A 14,782-nucleotide genomic window follows, 5' to 3' on the forward strand; every position below is an offset into this window, starting at 1 on the left:
CACTGATCAATGAAACTACTGCGAAAATCCCCCAGTCTCCACACTCTGGCACCTGTTCAGCTTCTTCCCTGATGCCGTCAGACTCTTGAATGGACTTACCTTGCATTAAGTTGATCTTTCTCTACACCCTAGCCTGCAACACTACATTCTGCACTCCCTCGTTTCCTTCTCTATGAATGGTATGTTTTGTCTGTATACCGCAGAAGAAACAATACTTCTTGCTGTATGTTAATACATGAGACAATAATATATCAAACCAAAAGGTACACTGAGGGAGAATTTAGCATGGCCAATGCACCTAATCAGCACATCTTTCAGATTATGGGAGAAAACCGGAGGAAACCCACGCTGACACAAGGAGAATGTTTAGAGTCCAGACAGAAAGTGAACCAAGGCTGGAATGGAACCCAGGTCGCTGGGGCTGTATTACATGGAAAGGAATCCCTTTTAAAAACATGACGCAAAACAAATAGGCGTGCACTCTATTTAGGCTGTGTATAAATCTCACACTTTGCATTTTAAGCTATGTTTACTTCAACCCCGAGCAAGAAAGGGACTGATGAGCAATGCAAGGACACCTGGGGAGCCCGGGGATTCTCAGCATGCCTGACACTGTCTCTTTGTACAGTGTTTACCGGTGTGGCAATGTGCAATGTCAAGTGCAGGAGGGATGAGGCGGTGTGCGCCACGTCACGGTTTCTTAGTGCTCATGTTGCATTGACGCAACATTCTGAACTTTCACACGGAAAACCAGAAGAGTGAGTGAAAGAGGGGAAAAAAAAATCAGGAGCACGCAGACAAAGTTTGGAGGCTGCAGGGGATGAAGTAACAAGCTGAGGAGGAAAAGTGGACCTGACCATTTGATTTTTTTTTGCAAAAACACAAAAACAAACCACGAAAGAGGAGCAGAGAAGGTTTTTGCTTTGCCCACCAATCTTTTGATCAAGAATTGCATCTGTTACCTTTGGTGGGGCGAGGGAGAGCTGGGCTGGTGAGGGTCTCAGCTGTTCCCCAGAGCAGGAGAGAGGGAGCCTCTCCCCCCGCCCCCACCTCCTCACTTCATGCCAGCAGGAGCTGGTTCCTGTATCTCAACAACCCAAAAAAAAGCAAGCCCGAATAAAGAGGAAGGCACTCCGGACGTGAGCAAGTGTGTATGTGTGTGTGTGTGCGAGAGAGAGAAAAATTCCACAGCAGAAAACACGACGATCAAATTGAGCTGGAGACTTTCATGAGGTAAAAATTTACTTTTTCGATACTTTTTAAAAAATGTGGTCAATAAAGGTTCTTCAAATCGAAAACATGAACTGCATACATTTTATAGATGCAAAATGTTGCAGAAGTGTCGAGCTGTTTCTGTTTGCAATCTTTGTAACTTGTCCAGGAAGTGAGCGTCGACTCGCGCTGCCGCTGTGTTTTCTGTCATGTTCGGCTACTTTTAAACAAAAGTTGGGCTTGCATTTTGGCGCATTTCTTAAAAGAGCGCCCTTTAAGAGGATCTTTTCCCAGAATGTTGATGTTCCAGTAGACACTAAACAGTAAACATGTAGTTTGCACGCAATGTGTACTTTTTAAATTTAAAGATGAAATCTTACTGGTGAAATTCCGGGCTAAGTGACATCACTAACATCAAAGGATTTGTGTTGGAGTGGGCTTTATTGTGTTTTATAGTTGCATTGCACAAATATGAAAGAAGAAAATTTGTGTATCTATACATATTTTGCTTTTAGAGAGAAAGACAATTTGAGGCACAACTTTTTCATTCTGTCTCCAGTATTATATAGATGTTGCAGGATATTACATGGGAGCAATTATTGGGCAATAACAGTTTTTTTTCGACTTTATGGTATGTGAAGCTTATTACATACAGTGCACAGTGTACATTCTTGCACTGCGTCCCCCACTCCCCGCCCCAGAGAGAGCAAAACAATTATGCAGAATGTTGGAAAGAATAGTATAAAACAATCAAATTTGATCAATAGTTCTGTGGACGGTTGTGTTAGCCCTCATTTTTACCTTTGCGGATGTGAGATGGTCATGTAACAATTTTTCATATGCTCCATGAGGCCTATCGAAGGATCTCGTAAAACTTTCCTTGCCCGTATGATGTTAAACTGCCCTTAAAACAGCATAACCTCGTTCTAATGTGATTCTTTAGTGAATTCAGTTGTATGTATCTAGCACAAGTTGTACCATGTACTCACTCCCAACTGTCCCAATTATGATACTATTATTAATCAATTTATTATTATATTAAATTTGAATAACTGAATAGATGCCAATATCCATAATTGTTAAGCAATTAAACTGGCAGCTCTACTGTGGTTGCAAACTTTGATATGTGCAGACTGCGCTTGAGGTGTAATTGACTGTTCTTAAATGTAGGTAGCAAGTTTGCTATTATTCAGGCCGTCCTGATGTTAGTCAGGCTCTGCCCAGTTGCATAAAGTTTTGGTGTCAAACGGTACTGAACGGCACCCCTTCGCTGTTTCTGCAGACACGTAAAGAATAAGGAAAATTACAGCACAGGAACAGGCCCTTCGACTCTCCAAGCCTGCACTGACCCATTTAACTTTTTTTTTGTTATTAAATGAAGCGCCTCCCAATTTACTTAAATGGTTTGTTGTGATTTTTGAGTGGTCGTTTGGAACTTTCACTCTCACTGGATGATTGGAGCTTTCAGGGTTGAGATGGATGGATTTTTGTTAGGAAAGGGTAGAAATATAGAACAATGGTGGAAAAAAGAGTTGAGACTTAAAATCAATCACATTCCAATTGAATTGTGCAACCGTTTTCAGGGACTGAAGGTCCCATTTGTGTTCCTAATTTTGTTACGTTACTACATTTCATCTTAATCTTTCTTTTTATACTAATTCTGGTGGCAAATAAAACCCCATCTTTCACTTCTTGTTTTCTGGTATATATGCTTTCAATAATATGTTTACTTTAATGGTCAGGAATTTCCTCTTGAAACCCCTCTATCTCTTCACTTCCTGAAAACACACCTCTTTGACGAAGCTTTTCGTCCACCTAATGTTATTTTCTTTGACTCAGCATCCTTTTATTTATCATGCATTGGGTTTTATATAGCCTTAAATCTGGTACACAATTTTGACTTGTTTTTGTCAGAATTTTAATACAGATATTAGTGCATTTAGAATTGAAGGAATAATATCATTATTGAAATTACAAATGGATGAATTTAATATGATTAACATATTCTTATTGGCCAAGTAATTTCTAAGTTTAAATGAGCAGACTGCAGATTACAATTAAGCCAACATTTTGGGGGTAATTTTGACTTTGGCTGATATCAGATATATGCAAGACATCTTCCTGATTTTTCTCTTCTGTTGTCTCCAGTGGAGTATTCTACATCACAAAAAAATCATGCCCATCACTTGCTTTTCCTTCCACTTTTTTCTATGATACACGTACTCATATATAAATTTCCCTGAAAGATGTGTAAACAGTTCATGTGCACTGGCAGTCATTTCAGTAACACATTTTGGTCTGAACATTTCAGCCTCGACTTGCACATGTCATCTCCACTCCATAGGCATAGATGCATGCTAATTCAATAGATCATCCGCTGGAACCATGGCCATGTGATTTTTCAACAAGCAATACCTAAAAAGTGGCTGTTGGTCTACAGAAGGTGATCGTGATCAGGATCAGCTGATCCTGACCTTAATCTGGCTTGATATCCAGAGATAGAAACTAGAAGCAGGAATAGGCCATTCTGCCCTTTCGGCCTGCTTCACTTGCTCCCCCATTCATTATGATCATAGCTGATCATCAAATTCAGTATCCTGATCTGCTGGCAAGTTACACACAATATCCTGATCTGATGGTAAGTTGTGCACTTGTCAGCGAGAATCATAAGAACATAAGAACATAAGAAATAGGAGCAGGAGCAGGCCATCTAGCCCTTCGAGTCTGCCCTGCCATTCAATAAGATCATGGCTGATCTGTCGTGGCTCAGTTCCACATTCCCGCCCTCTCCCCATAACCCTTAATCCCCTCTCTTATCAAAAACCCATCAACCCGCGTCTTAAAAATATTTAGCGAGGCAGCCTCCACCACTTCAACGGGCAGAGAATTCCAGAGATTCACCACCCTTTGAGTGAAGAAGTACCTCCTCAACTCCGTTCTAAACTGCCCCCCCCTTTATCTTGAGGCTGTGCCCCCTAGTCCTACTGTCTTTTTTGAGCGGGAAGAGTCTCTCGGCTGTGGTCAGGACAGAGGACATTGGTAGATTTTTATGCCTACATAGCTCGGGGCAGTGCAACAAATATTAGCATCCCCTACTGTCACCATGACTTGAACCAATACAACTCCATGCTGGCTGAGAATTTAAGTTGCAATCTTTTCGACTGTAAGGATCATCTCCTTGATGTCTTTATCAACTAGTTGGACTTTTTCTGTGCCCTCATGCTTTTTTTAATGTATGTTTTCTTATATTTAAGACAAATAATGAAAATAAAATTGGGAGAGATGTATAACAGGTTGTTGATCATTATCACCTTTTTACATCATCTTATAAATTCAAAATGACTCAAGCAGTTCATGGTAAATACTAGGTTCAGATTACAAGCTGTCTAGGGAATCAGACCCAGGATTCTGATCCACATGAATAGAGTTCGTTATATGACAAACCATAAAGATGATCCTGGAGTGATTTATAGTATTAGTACAATCTGACATGTGATTCTGCAGTGATTTATGGTATCAGTACACAGAGATGTAATGATGTTTCCTAATAGACTGACAGTTGTTTTGGAATATACTATATACCAGTTAACTGTTGTGCATCCATCCACAGATTTTAAGTGCAGAGTTGCATGCCAACTTATTAGCCTGTTTACCTTGCATTGCCTTATTGGCTATAGTAAGTTAGGGGCAATTCTCATATTTTTCTGCTTGAACCTTGGGGAAATTAATTTCCTTGAGGACAGATGAGATTTTCTCCCCCTCCCCCGACCACCACCACTACCACCACTGAATAGTGCATGATGTATTAGAGGTTGTGGGCTTTGGGAGGCTGAAAGCGCCTTTCTTCAATAAGGGGATGATTACAACCCCTGGGTGGAAGATAGTGAGATAGCTGCCTGGCTATCTTTGTTTGGCTCTGCCGATTTATTACCTGAGAGTGCCACTTTCACATCCTGCCGAAGCAGATCTAATTGACTGGTAGCAGGTGAAGTTTAAGTGACTGAAAAGAAGGGACAGCAGAAGCTCAGACTTTCCTTCTCGGGTCAGAATGTGCACTCCTGCTCCTCTTGACTTTACAAAATGTAACTTTAAGAATGACCTTTTTTGCTCCTCTGCTCTTTTCCTGATATGTTTTACTGAACAGTTCTTTGATGATGGACATCCTACTCTGTACAGAATTTGAGCCCCTATTAATATTTATTAATCAGACAGGTGCCTCAGTTGTCTGCAAAAACAACTATAGCCAAAAAAGAGACATGTGAAAGCTTTGTTGTCTTGCACTCATCAGGACACTTTGCAAGAATCCATTCACAAGAAGTGTCCTGATGAGTGCAAGAAGAAAAGCTTCAACCTATCTCTTTTTTTCAGCAAGTTCTGTACTATCAAACGACTGTAAACTTGGATATGTTAAACTGGCTACAGGGTGGCAGTGGAGCAGGAAATAACACCGTCAGATTGTAGTCCCTCCTGCCAGACAGAGGAAATCAAAATACACTAATCCTTCCCCTTTTCTCCTGCAATTCTGCTTTTCTACTCAAAGCACAACAACTGCACAACTGTACAATTTTAAGTGATGCAATTTTAAATAATTGTAACAGTCTATAGTTACATAGCATCTTTAATGTAATAACATGTCCCCAGGCACAGTTTGAAACTGAACCACATATGGCAATAGTAGGCTAATTCCTAATTTTCCCCATAATAACTCCCTCACTAATCAAAAATCTCTCATTAAGTATACTCAATGTGGAGACAGTACCAAAGGCTAATGATCCTCTGAGAGAAGAAATTCATCTTCATCTCCTCTGTAAAATGGAAACCCCTTATTTTTAAGTTGTGCCCCAGATTTAGATTCCCACACAAGAGGAAACTACCTCTCAGCATCTAACATGTCAAGCCCTTGTTTTAATAAGGTCACCCTTATTAAGGTTCATTGTATGGTTGAGTTTTTGATGCAGATGGAGGATGAGAAAGTAGGGTCCAGAACCTGTGTCCTCTGTTTGAACAGAGGGGAGTACGATAGGATGAGAGAGGAATTGGCACATGTAGATTGGAGGTGCACATTGGTTGGTAGGACTGCTGAGGAACAGTGGAGGATCTTTAAGGGAAACTTTTTCGGTGCTCAGCAGAAATATATTCCAATGGTAAAGAAGGACTGTAGGAGAAGGGATAACCAGCCGTGGTTATCGAAGGAAATAAAGGAGTATTAAATTAACAGCTGATGCGTTTAGAGTGGCTAAAAGTAGTGGGCGAGTAGAAGATTGGGAGAGGTTTAAAAATCAACAAAGAATGACTAAGAAGTTGATAAAGAAAGGAAGGATGGACTATAAAGCTAAACTAGCACTAAATATAAAAAAGGACAGTAAGAGTTTTTACAAATATATAAAGAAGAGGAGGCTGGCTGGAGTCAATGTTGGACCCTTAGAGGATGAGAGGGGGGATTTAGTGGTGGGGGATGAGGAAATGGCTGAGGCCTTAAATAAGTTTTTTGCCTCGGTCTTCATGGAGGAGGAAGCAAATAGTTTGCCGGATATTAAAGATAGAAGGATGGTAGGAGTTGAGGGCCTGAATGCGATTACTGTCACTAGAGAGGTAGTGCTTGATAGACTAATGGGACTGATGGTGGACAAGTCCCCAGGACTGGATAGAATGCATCCCAGGGTTCTGAAGGAAATGGCAGAGGTGATAGTAGATGCCTTAGTGATTATTTACCAAACTTCACTGGATTCTGGGGAAGTGCCGGAAGATTGGAAAACGGCTAATGTTACGCCGCTGTTTAAAAAAGGTAGCAGACAAAAGGCAGGGAATTATAGGCTGGTTAGTTTAACGTCTGTAGTTGGAAAAATGCTTGAATCCGTTATCAAAGAAGAAATAGCGAGGCACCTAGAAAAGAATGGTTTGATAGAGCAGACGCAGCACGGATTCGTTAAGGGGAAGTCGTGTTTGACGAATTTATTGGATTTCTATGAGGATGTGATTAGTGTGGTAGACAGAGGGGAACCAGTGGATGTGGTGTTTCTCGATTTTCAAAAGGCATTTGATAAGGTGCCGCACAAAAGGTTGCTTCAGAAGGTTAGGAGGCATGGAGTTGGGGGTAAGGTGTTAGCATGGATAGAAGATTGGTTGTCTAATAAGAGGCAGAGAGTGGTATCAATGGGTGCTATTCTGATTGGCGGTTGGTGATGGAGTGCTGCAGAGATCGGTGCTGGGGTCTCAGCTATTTACCATTTATATAGATGATCTGGAGGAGGGGGCTGAGTGTAGGGTGACGAAATTTGCTGATGACACAAAGATGAGTGGAAAAGCAAATTGTGCGGAGGGTGTGGAAAGTCTGCAGAGGGATCTGGATAGGCTGAGCGAGTGGGCGAAGACCTGGCAGATGGAGTACAATGTTAACAAGTGTGAGGTTATCCACTTTGGCAGAAATAATAGTAGAAGGGATTACTATTTAAAGGGCGAAAAGCTGCAGCATGCTATGGTGCAGAGGGACCCTGGGGGCCTTTGTGCATGAGTCGCAAAAACCCAGTCTGCAGGTGCAGTAGGTGATCAAGAAGGCGAACGGGATGCTGGCCTTTATAGCGAGGGGGATAGAATATAAAAGCAGGGAGGTCTTGGTGCAACTGTACAGGGCACTGGTGAGGCCGCAGCTGGAGTACTGTGTGCAGTTTTGGTTGCCGCACTTGCGCAAGGATATTTTGGCCTTGGAGGGAGTGCAGAGGAGGTTCACTAGACTGATACTGGAGATGAGGGGGTTAGACTATGAAGAGAAACTAAATAGACTGGGTCTGTACTCGTTGGAGTTTAGGACAATGAGGGGGGATCTTATAGAGACATATAAGATAATGAAGGGGATGGATAGGGTAATGGTAGAGAGATTCTTCCTGCTCAGAAAGGACAGCAGGACTAGAAGGCACAGCCTCAAGATAAGGGGGGCAGTTTAGAATGGAGTTGAGGAGGAACTTCTTCACTCAAAGGGTAGTGAATCTCTGGAATTCTCTGCCCGTTGAAGTGGTGGAGGCTACCTCGCTAAATATATTTAAGACAGGGATAGATAGGTTTTTGACAGACAAGGGAATTAAGGGTTATGGGGAGAAAGCGGGAAAGTGGAACTGATCCACTTCAGATCAGCCATGATCTTATTGAATGGCGGGGCAGGCTCGAAGGGCTAGATGGCCTACTCCTGCTCCTATTTCTTATGTTCTTATGTTCTTATGTTCACCCCTCATTCTTCTGAACCTCAATGATTATCAGCTCAACCTTTCCTCATAAAACAATTCCTTCATCCCAGGAATTAATCTGGTGAACCTTCTCTGTACCTTTTTAAGCAAGAGATCAAAACTGTACACAGTACTCCAGGTGTGGTCTGAACAATGCCCTGTATAGTTGCAGCAAAATTATCCAACTTTTATACTCCATCCCTCTGAAATCAAGGGCAACATTTTTCCTAATTATTTGCTGTACCTATATAATTGATTTCTTGTGATTCAGATACGGGGCGGCGGGGGGGAAGAGGGGTGGAATTTTTCCACCATGTCATGCCAATTTTCTGGCGCAGCGTGGTGGGAGAATCTCGCATCCGAGCATTCGCAAGATTCGTGCATGAGTTCCCACCATGCGCGCATCTCCCAGTGCAGAATATCTGGCGCTATCTGATTCATGCTAGAAACTGGTGGGAACACCAAGTCCTTTGCATCTAATTTTAATGTTTTAAAGTGATTAGCAGGTCTGGGACTGAATTCTCTGGGCCCGCGAACATCTCCCAGCCCGCCAGGAGTATCTCACCCCTGCCGCTTCTGGCAAGGTCTGCAAGACATAAGAGGCTACAAGATGAAGGCATGTAAAATCACCAGCTCCAACGCACCTCTCCCTGATGAGGTCAATGCATTCTATGCCCGTTTTGAGCAAGAGGTTATCAAGAGCGCACCCTTGACCCCAGAAGCCTCGGATGAACCTGTATCCAAGGTCACCATTACATATGTCAGAGCAGCCTTCTTGAAGGTCAACCCACAGAAAGCAACTGGCCTGGATGGGGTATCTGGACGAGCACTCAAATCCTGTGTGGATCAGCTGGCGGGGGTTTTCGCAAACATCTTCAACCTCTCTTTGCAGCTAGCTGAGGTCCCCATCTGCTTCAAGAAGATGACCATCATCCCAGTACCAAAGGAAAACTAAGCAGTGTGCCTTAATGACTATCGTCTGGTGGCTCTGACATCCATCATTTTGAAGTGCTTCCAAAGGTTAGTCATGGCAAGAATCATTCCAACCTCCTGGATTGCTTGGATCCACTATAGTTCGTCTATTGCCACAACAGGTCCACAGCAGACACCATCTCCCTGGCCCTGCGCTCAACCCTGGAACACTTAGATAACAAAGACACCTATGTCAGATTCCTATTTATTGACTACAGCTCAGCCCTCAACACCATTATTCCTACAAAACTCATCTCCAAACTCTGACTGGGCCTCGACTCCTCCCTCTGCAACTGGATCCTGAACTTCCTGACTCATAGATCACATTCAGTAAGGATAGGTAACAACACCTCCTCCACGATCATCCTCAACACCGGTGCCTCACAGTTTACAGAAAAGATTCTGTAAACTGTGTGTGACTTTATATGCCCTTCTCTGATCAGAACCTTCCACACACCTGACAAAGGAACGCCATTTCCGAAAGCTTGTAAGATTACTATCAAATAAACTGGTTGGACTCTAACCTGGTGTTGTGAGATTTCTTACTGTGTTGACCCTCCCTGCCTCCAGTGATTCCTGAAAGATCACCACCAATGCCTCCACAATTTTTTCAGCTATCTCTTTTAAAACCCTTGGGTGTAGTCCATCTGGTCCAAGTGACTTATCCACCTTCAGACCTTTAGTTTCCCCAGAACCTTCTCCTTAATGATGGCCACTGCACTTCCCTGTGCCCCCTGGTTCTAATGGAGCTCTGGCTTCCCACTGATGTCTTCCACCTTGAAGACTGATGCAAAGTAACTATTCAGTTCCTCTGCTATTTCTTTGTTTCCTATAATTATTTCTCCAGCCTCATTTTTCAGTGGTCCAGTGTCTATTTTTGCCTCTCTCTTACCTTTTATTCATTGAAATAAAACTCTTCCTATCTTCTTTTATATTACTAGCTAGCTTACACTCATATTTCATTTTCTTCCCCCCTTATTGATTTTTTAGCTGTTCTCTGCTCGCTTTTAAAGGCTTCCCAATCGAAGAACAAAGAAAATTACAGCACAGGAACAGGCCCTACGGCCCTCCAAGCCTATCCGGACCATGCTGCCTGATTTAATTAAAATCCCCTACCCTTCCGGGGACCATATCCCTCTATTCCCAAGCTATTCATGTACTTGTCAAGACGCCCCTTAACAGTCACTACCTCCCCCAGCAACGAGTTCCAGGCACCCACTACTCTGTGTAAAAAATCTGCCTTGTACATCTCCTTTAAACCTTGCCCCACGCACCTTAAACCTATGTTCCCTAGTAATTGACTCTTCCAACCTGGGAAAAAGCTTCTGACTATCCACTCTGTCCATACCTCTCATAATCTTGTAGATTTCTATCAAGTCTCCTCCCCTCAACCTCCGTCACTCCAGTGAGAACAAATCAAGTTTCTCTGACCTCGCATAGCTAATGTCCTCTATACCAGGCAACGTCCTGGTAAATTTTTTTGTACTCACTCCAAAGCCTCCACATCCTTCTGATAGTGTGGCAACCAGAATTAAACATATATTCTAAGTGGGGCCTAATTAAGGCTCTATAAAGCTGCAACATGACTTGCCAATTTTTAAACTCAGTGCCCCGGCCGATGAAGGCAAGCATGCTGTATGCCTTCTTGACAAGCTTCTCCACCTGCATTGCCATTTTCAGTGACTTGTGTACCTGTACACCCAGATCCCTTTGCCTATCAATACTCTTAAGGATTCACCATGTCATTGTAGTTACTTTTATTTAATTGTAATACCGTTACAGCTGATTCCAGCTTCTCCCTCTCAAACTGTAGGGTGAATTCTTTCATATTGTAGTCACTGCTCCCTAAGAGTTCCTTCACATTAAGTTCCCTAATCAAGTCTGTCTCATTACACATCATCAAATCCAGAATTGCCTGTTCCCTCATTGGCTCTGTCACAAACTGCTCCAAAAAACCTTCTCTTAGACATTCCACAAATTCCTTTCCTTGGGATCCACTACCTACCTGATTTTCCCAGTCCACCTGCATATTGAAGTCCCCCATAATTATTGTAATATTGCCTTTTTTATCTCCTGACTTATTTTCTGCCTCACATCTTGAGTACTGGTGGGGAGCCTGTACATAATTTCCATCAGGGTCTTTTTACTGCCTTGTACATCTCCTTTAAACCTTGCCCCTTAACCCTATGCCCCAAGTAATTGACTCTTCCACCCGAAGAATAAGCTTCTGACTATCCACTCTGTCCATGCCTCTCATAATCTTGTAGACTTCTATCAGCTCACTCCTCACCTTCTGTCAGTCCAGTGAGAACAAACCAAGTTTCTCCAACCTCTCCTCATAGCTAATGCCCTCCATACCAGGCAGAATCCTGGTAAATTTTTTCTGTACCCACTCCAAAGTCTCCGCATCCTTCTGGCAGTGTGACGACCAGAATTGAACACTGTATTTCAAGTGTGGCCTAACTGAGGTTTTATAAAGTTGCAACATGACTTGCAAATTTTTAAACACAATGCCCTGGTCAAAGAAGGCAAGTATGCCTTCTTGACAACCTTTCTCCACTGTGTTGCCACTTTCAGTGACTTTTTTACCTGTATATTTCCTATCTGTATTAGACCTTCCAAAATGCATTACTTCACATTTGGCTGGATTAAACTCCATCTGCCATCTCTCTGCCCAAGTCTCCAACTGATCCATATCCTGCTGTATCCTCTGATGGTTCTCATCGCTATCTGCAGATCCACCAACCCTTGTGTTGTCTGCAAACTTACTAATCAAACTAGTTACATTTTCCTCCAAATCATATACATAATATATAAAAATATAAATATGTATATAACAAACAGCAAAGGTCCCAGCACTGATCTCTGAGGAACCCCACTTGTCACAGCCCTTCATTCAGAAACATACCCTTCCACTGCTATGACCAAGCCAGTTTTGTATCCACCTTGCCAGCTCACCTCTGATCCCACGTGACTTCACCTTCTACACCAGTCTGCCATGAGGAACCTTGTCAAAGGCCTTACTGAACTCCAAGTAGACAACATCCACTGTCCAACCCTCATGAATCACCTTCGTCACTTCCTCAAAAAACTCGATCAAGTTAGTGAGCTACAAACTCCACTTCACAAAACCATGTTGCCTCTCACTAATACGTCTACTTATTTCCAAGTGGGAATAAATCCTGTCTTGAAGAACCCTCTTCAATAATTTCCTTACCACTGATGTAAGGCTCACCGGCCTGTAATTACCTGGATTATTCTTCTTAAACAAAGCAACAACATTGGCTATTCGCCAATCCTCTGGGACCTCCCCTGTATGTGGAGATGCCAGCATTGGACTGGGGTAAGCACAGTAAGAAGTCTCACAACAACAGGTTAAAGTCCAACAGGAATATGAGAATATAAGTGAACATCATCATGGCCTGTGGTGAATCTTCCATAAGTAAGAGACTTTAATGCAGTTCAAGCAATGGATTTGAAGGTATATGAAAATGATAAAAATATTATCTCTGGTACGTCATGGATATGGCAAGTAGAGAAATTCACCACTTCAGTCAGACTTGGAGGTCAACAGACAGTTTTATTCAGACAAAACTTTGGGAGAAGTGCTGGCACTCCGCAGTACAGGCAGCCATCTCCTCAACTACACAATGGTAATTGAGCATCTTTTATACTTTTTAGGTAATAGACAGTACGGACATTAGCCGTTAGCACATCGTTACAAGTTGAGTAAACAATATGGACAGTTAACACATCGTTATACACAGACAAGTACAGACATTGACAGTTATCACATCATTGTACATAGAGTAGATACATTTATGCAGTTATGTCCTAAATAAATGGCTGATCTTGTTATACACATTTATGCATTTATGTCCCCATCGGTGGCTGATCTCGTTATTAAACTCATTGTTCTGGGTCTGCTTTTACCTCAAGTTTACGGTGCCTCAAGGTCTGACCTGTTTCCTGCAATAATTTAAACAGTACAGGTTTTAACTCTTTGTGTAATGTCTGTGCCCAAAGTCAGTGTCTCCTAATGTCCCTTCTTAGAGTCCATTTTGTGCACCAGGTAACCATTTTGTGTCCTTTACTTTGATTTCACTCCAACAACAGTAATATACAGCAAGGAAAAGAAAGATAATTTTAGACAAGGTAATGAAAAATATCTTGGTTAGGAACTGGACTGGGAGCATTGGCTTAATTCCTAACTGACCTTGGGGAAGGATTTGCCAATGAGGAATTTAAAAGTATGTACAAAAATATGAGCATCATAATGATGAACACAGCAGTGGAAAGTCACTTTAGTCATGGAGTTTGTGAAAGAAATCATACAGTAATTGATTAGTTGGTCAGCTAATATCTTGCTTCACAAAATATTAACTGACCAACTAAGCTATAAGCTGACATCTGCCCTGGCGTGGGCAGTCCATGTGAAGAAACCAATTCAAATGGTTGGGGGCTGCTGTACCAAACCATTTATGGGAGCAAGCCTCAAGAATCTTTGGTGATAAGGGATCACCCCCTGGCCTTGGAAAGAATGTAATTAGTTCAACTTTTTCAGAGTATTTGAATACCCTGCATGCAGGGAAAATGGCATTTTTCAAGGCTGAAATTTTGAGAAATTTCAGCAACCTTGTAGCATCGCATAAGACCATCAGAAATAAGTTTCAATTCAGAGGACATGGCACATTACAAAAGAGAAGAACTGAAAGAATGGAAGGGTCTTGAAGTATGGGCAATGATAGAAAAGTTGTTATTTTATAATGGGGGAATCAAACCATTAGGGTACTTTTTCAGAGATAAGTGGCAGTGATTGTACATTGACAGAATCTGAGGGCAAAGGAAATGAAGAGGTACATGCACTTCACATGCGCATATGTTGGACAATTGGGGCCAGTATTTGGAGGGATGCCACTATTATAAGGAGAGCAAGAAAATCCACTGGCTAATTGAAACATTGGTTGAATGTGCAAGATGAGGGACAAGAGATAAGACCCATGGATTGTGAGTAGCACGACAAGATTAAGGACCATAGAGCAGGTTAGAAATGTCTTTAGAAGGAGAAGCTTGGCGTTTCAAAGGAAGACTTGGGCAGAATTTTACACTCCCCCCATGTGTGAAATTGCCTGGATGGGATTCCTTCTGGGTTCCCGCCTGCCCCAACCTGGTAGTGATTTTATGCTGGCATGTACCGGGCCTCGGGTGGGAAGCCTAGGAAGCCCAACCTTGCAGCAGATTAGGTCCTTAAGGGGCTACTTAATAACCACTTACCGGCCTCTTCCTGCCCAGCCTCACATTTTAGGCTGGTGGGTAGATGACAGCTTGCAGGAAACACAAAAATAAAGCAAGTTCTATCTCATATAAGAAGTGGGGGGTGA

General features: G+C 42.3%; 1 protein-coding gene across 3 annotated transcripts in view; it reads left to right on the forward strand.

Annotated features, from left to right (window-relative positions):
• The first annotated feature begins 742 nt into the window (after positions 1-742).
• The window catches only part of map3k22 (mitogen-activated protein kinase kinase kinase 22), a 116,487-nt gene continuing 102,447 nt past the window's right edge, over positions 743-14,782 (forward strand). For all 3 annotated transcript variants that reach the window (XM_080194540.1, XM_080194543.1, XM_080194541.1), the window contains exon 1: positions 743-1,233. The gene's annotated coding sequence lies outside the window, so the exon portion shown is untranslated. The remainder of the gene's footprint in view (positions 1,234-14,782) is intronic.

The sequence above is a fragment of the Carcharhinus amblyrhynchos genome, chromosome 8 (genome assembly GCF_965287045.1).
Source record: "Carcharhinus amblyrhynchos chromosome 8, sCarAmb.v2.hapA, whole genome shotgun sequence".
NCBI classification, from domain to species: domain Eukaryota; kingdom Metazoa; phylum Chordata; class Chondrichthyes; order Carcharhiniformes; family Carcharhinidae; genus Carcharhinus; species Carcharhinus amblyrhynchos.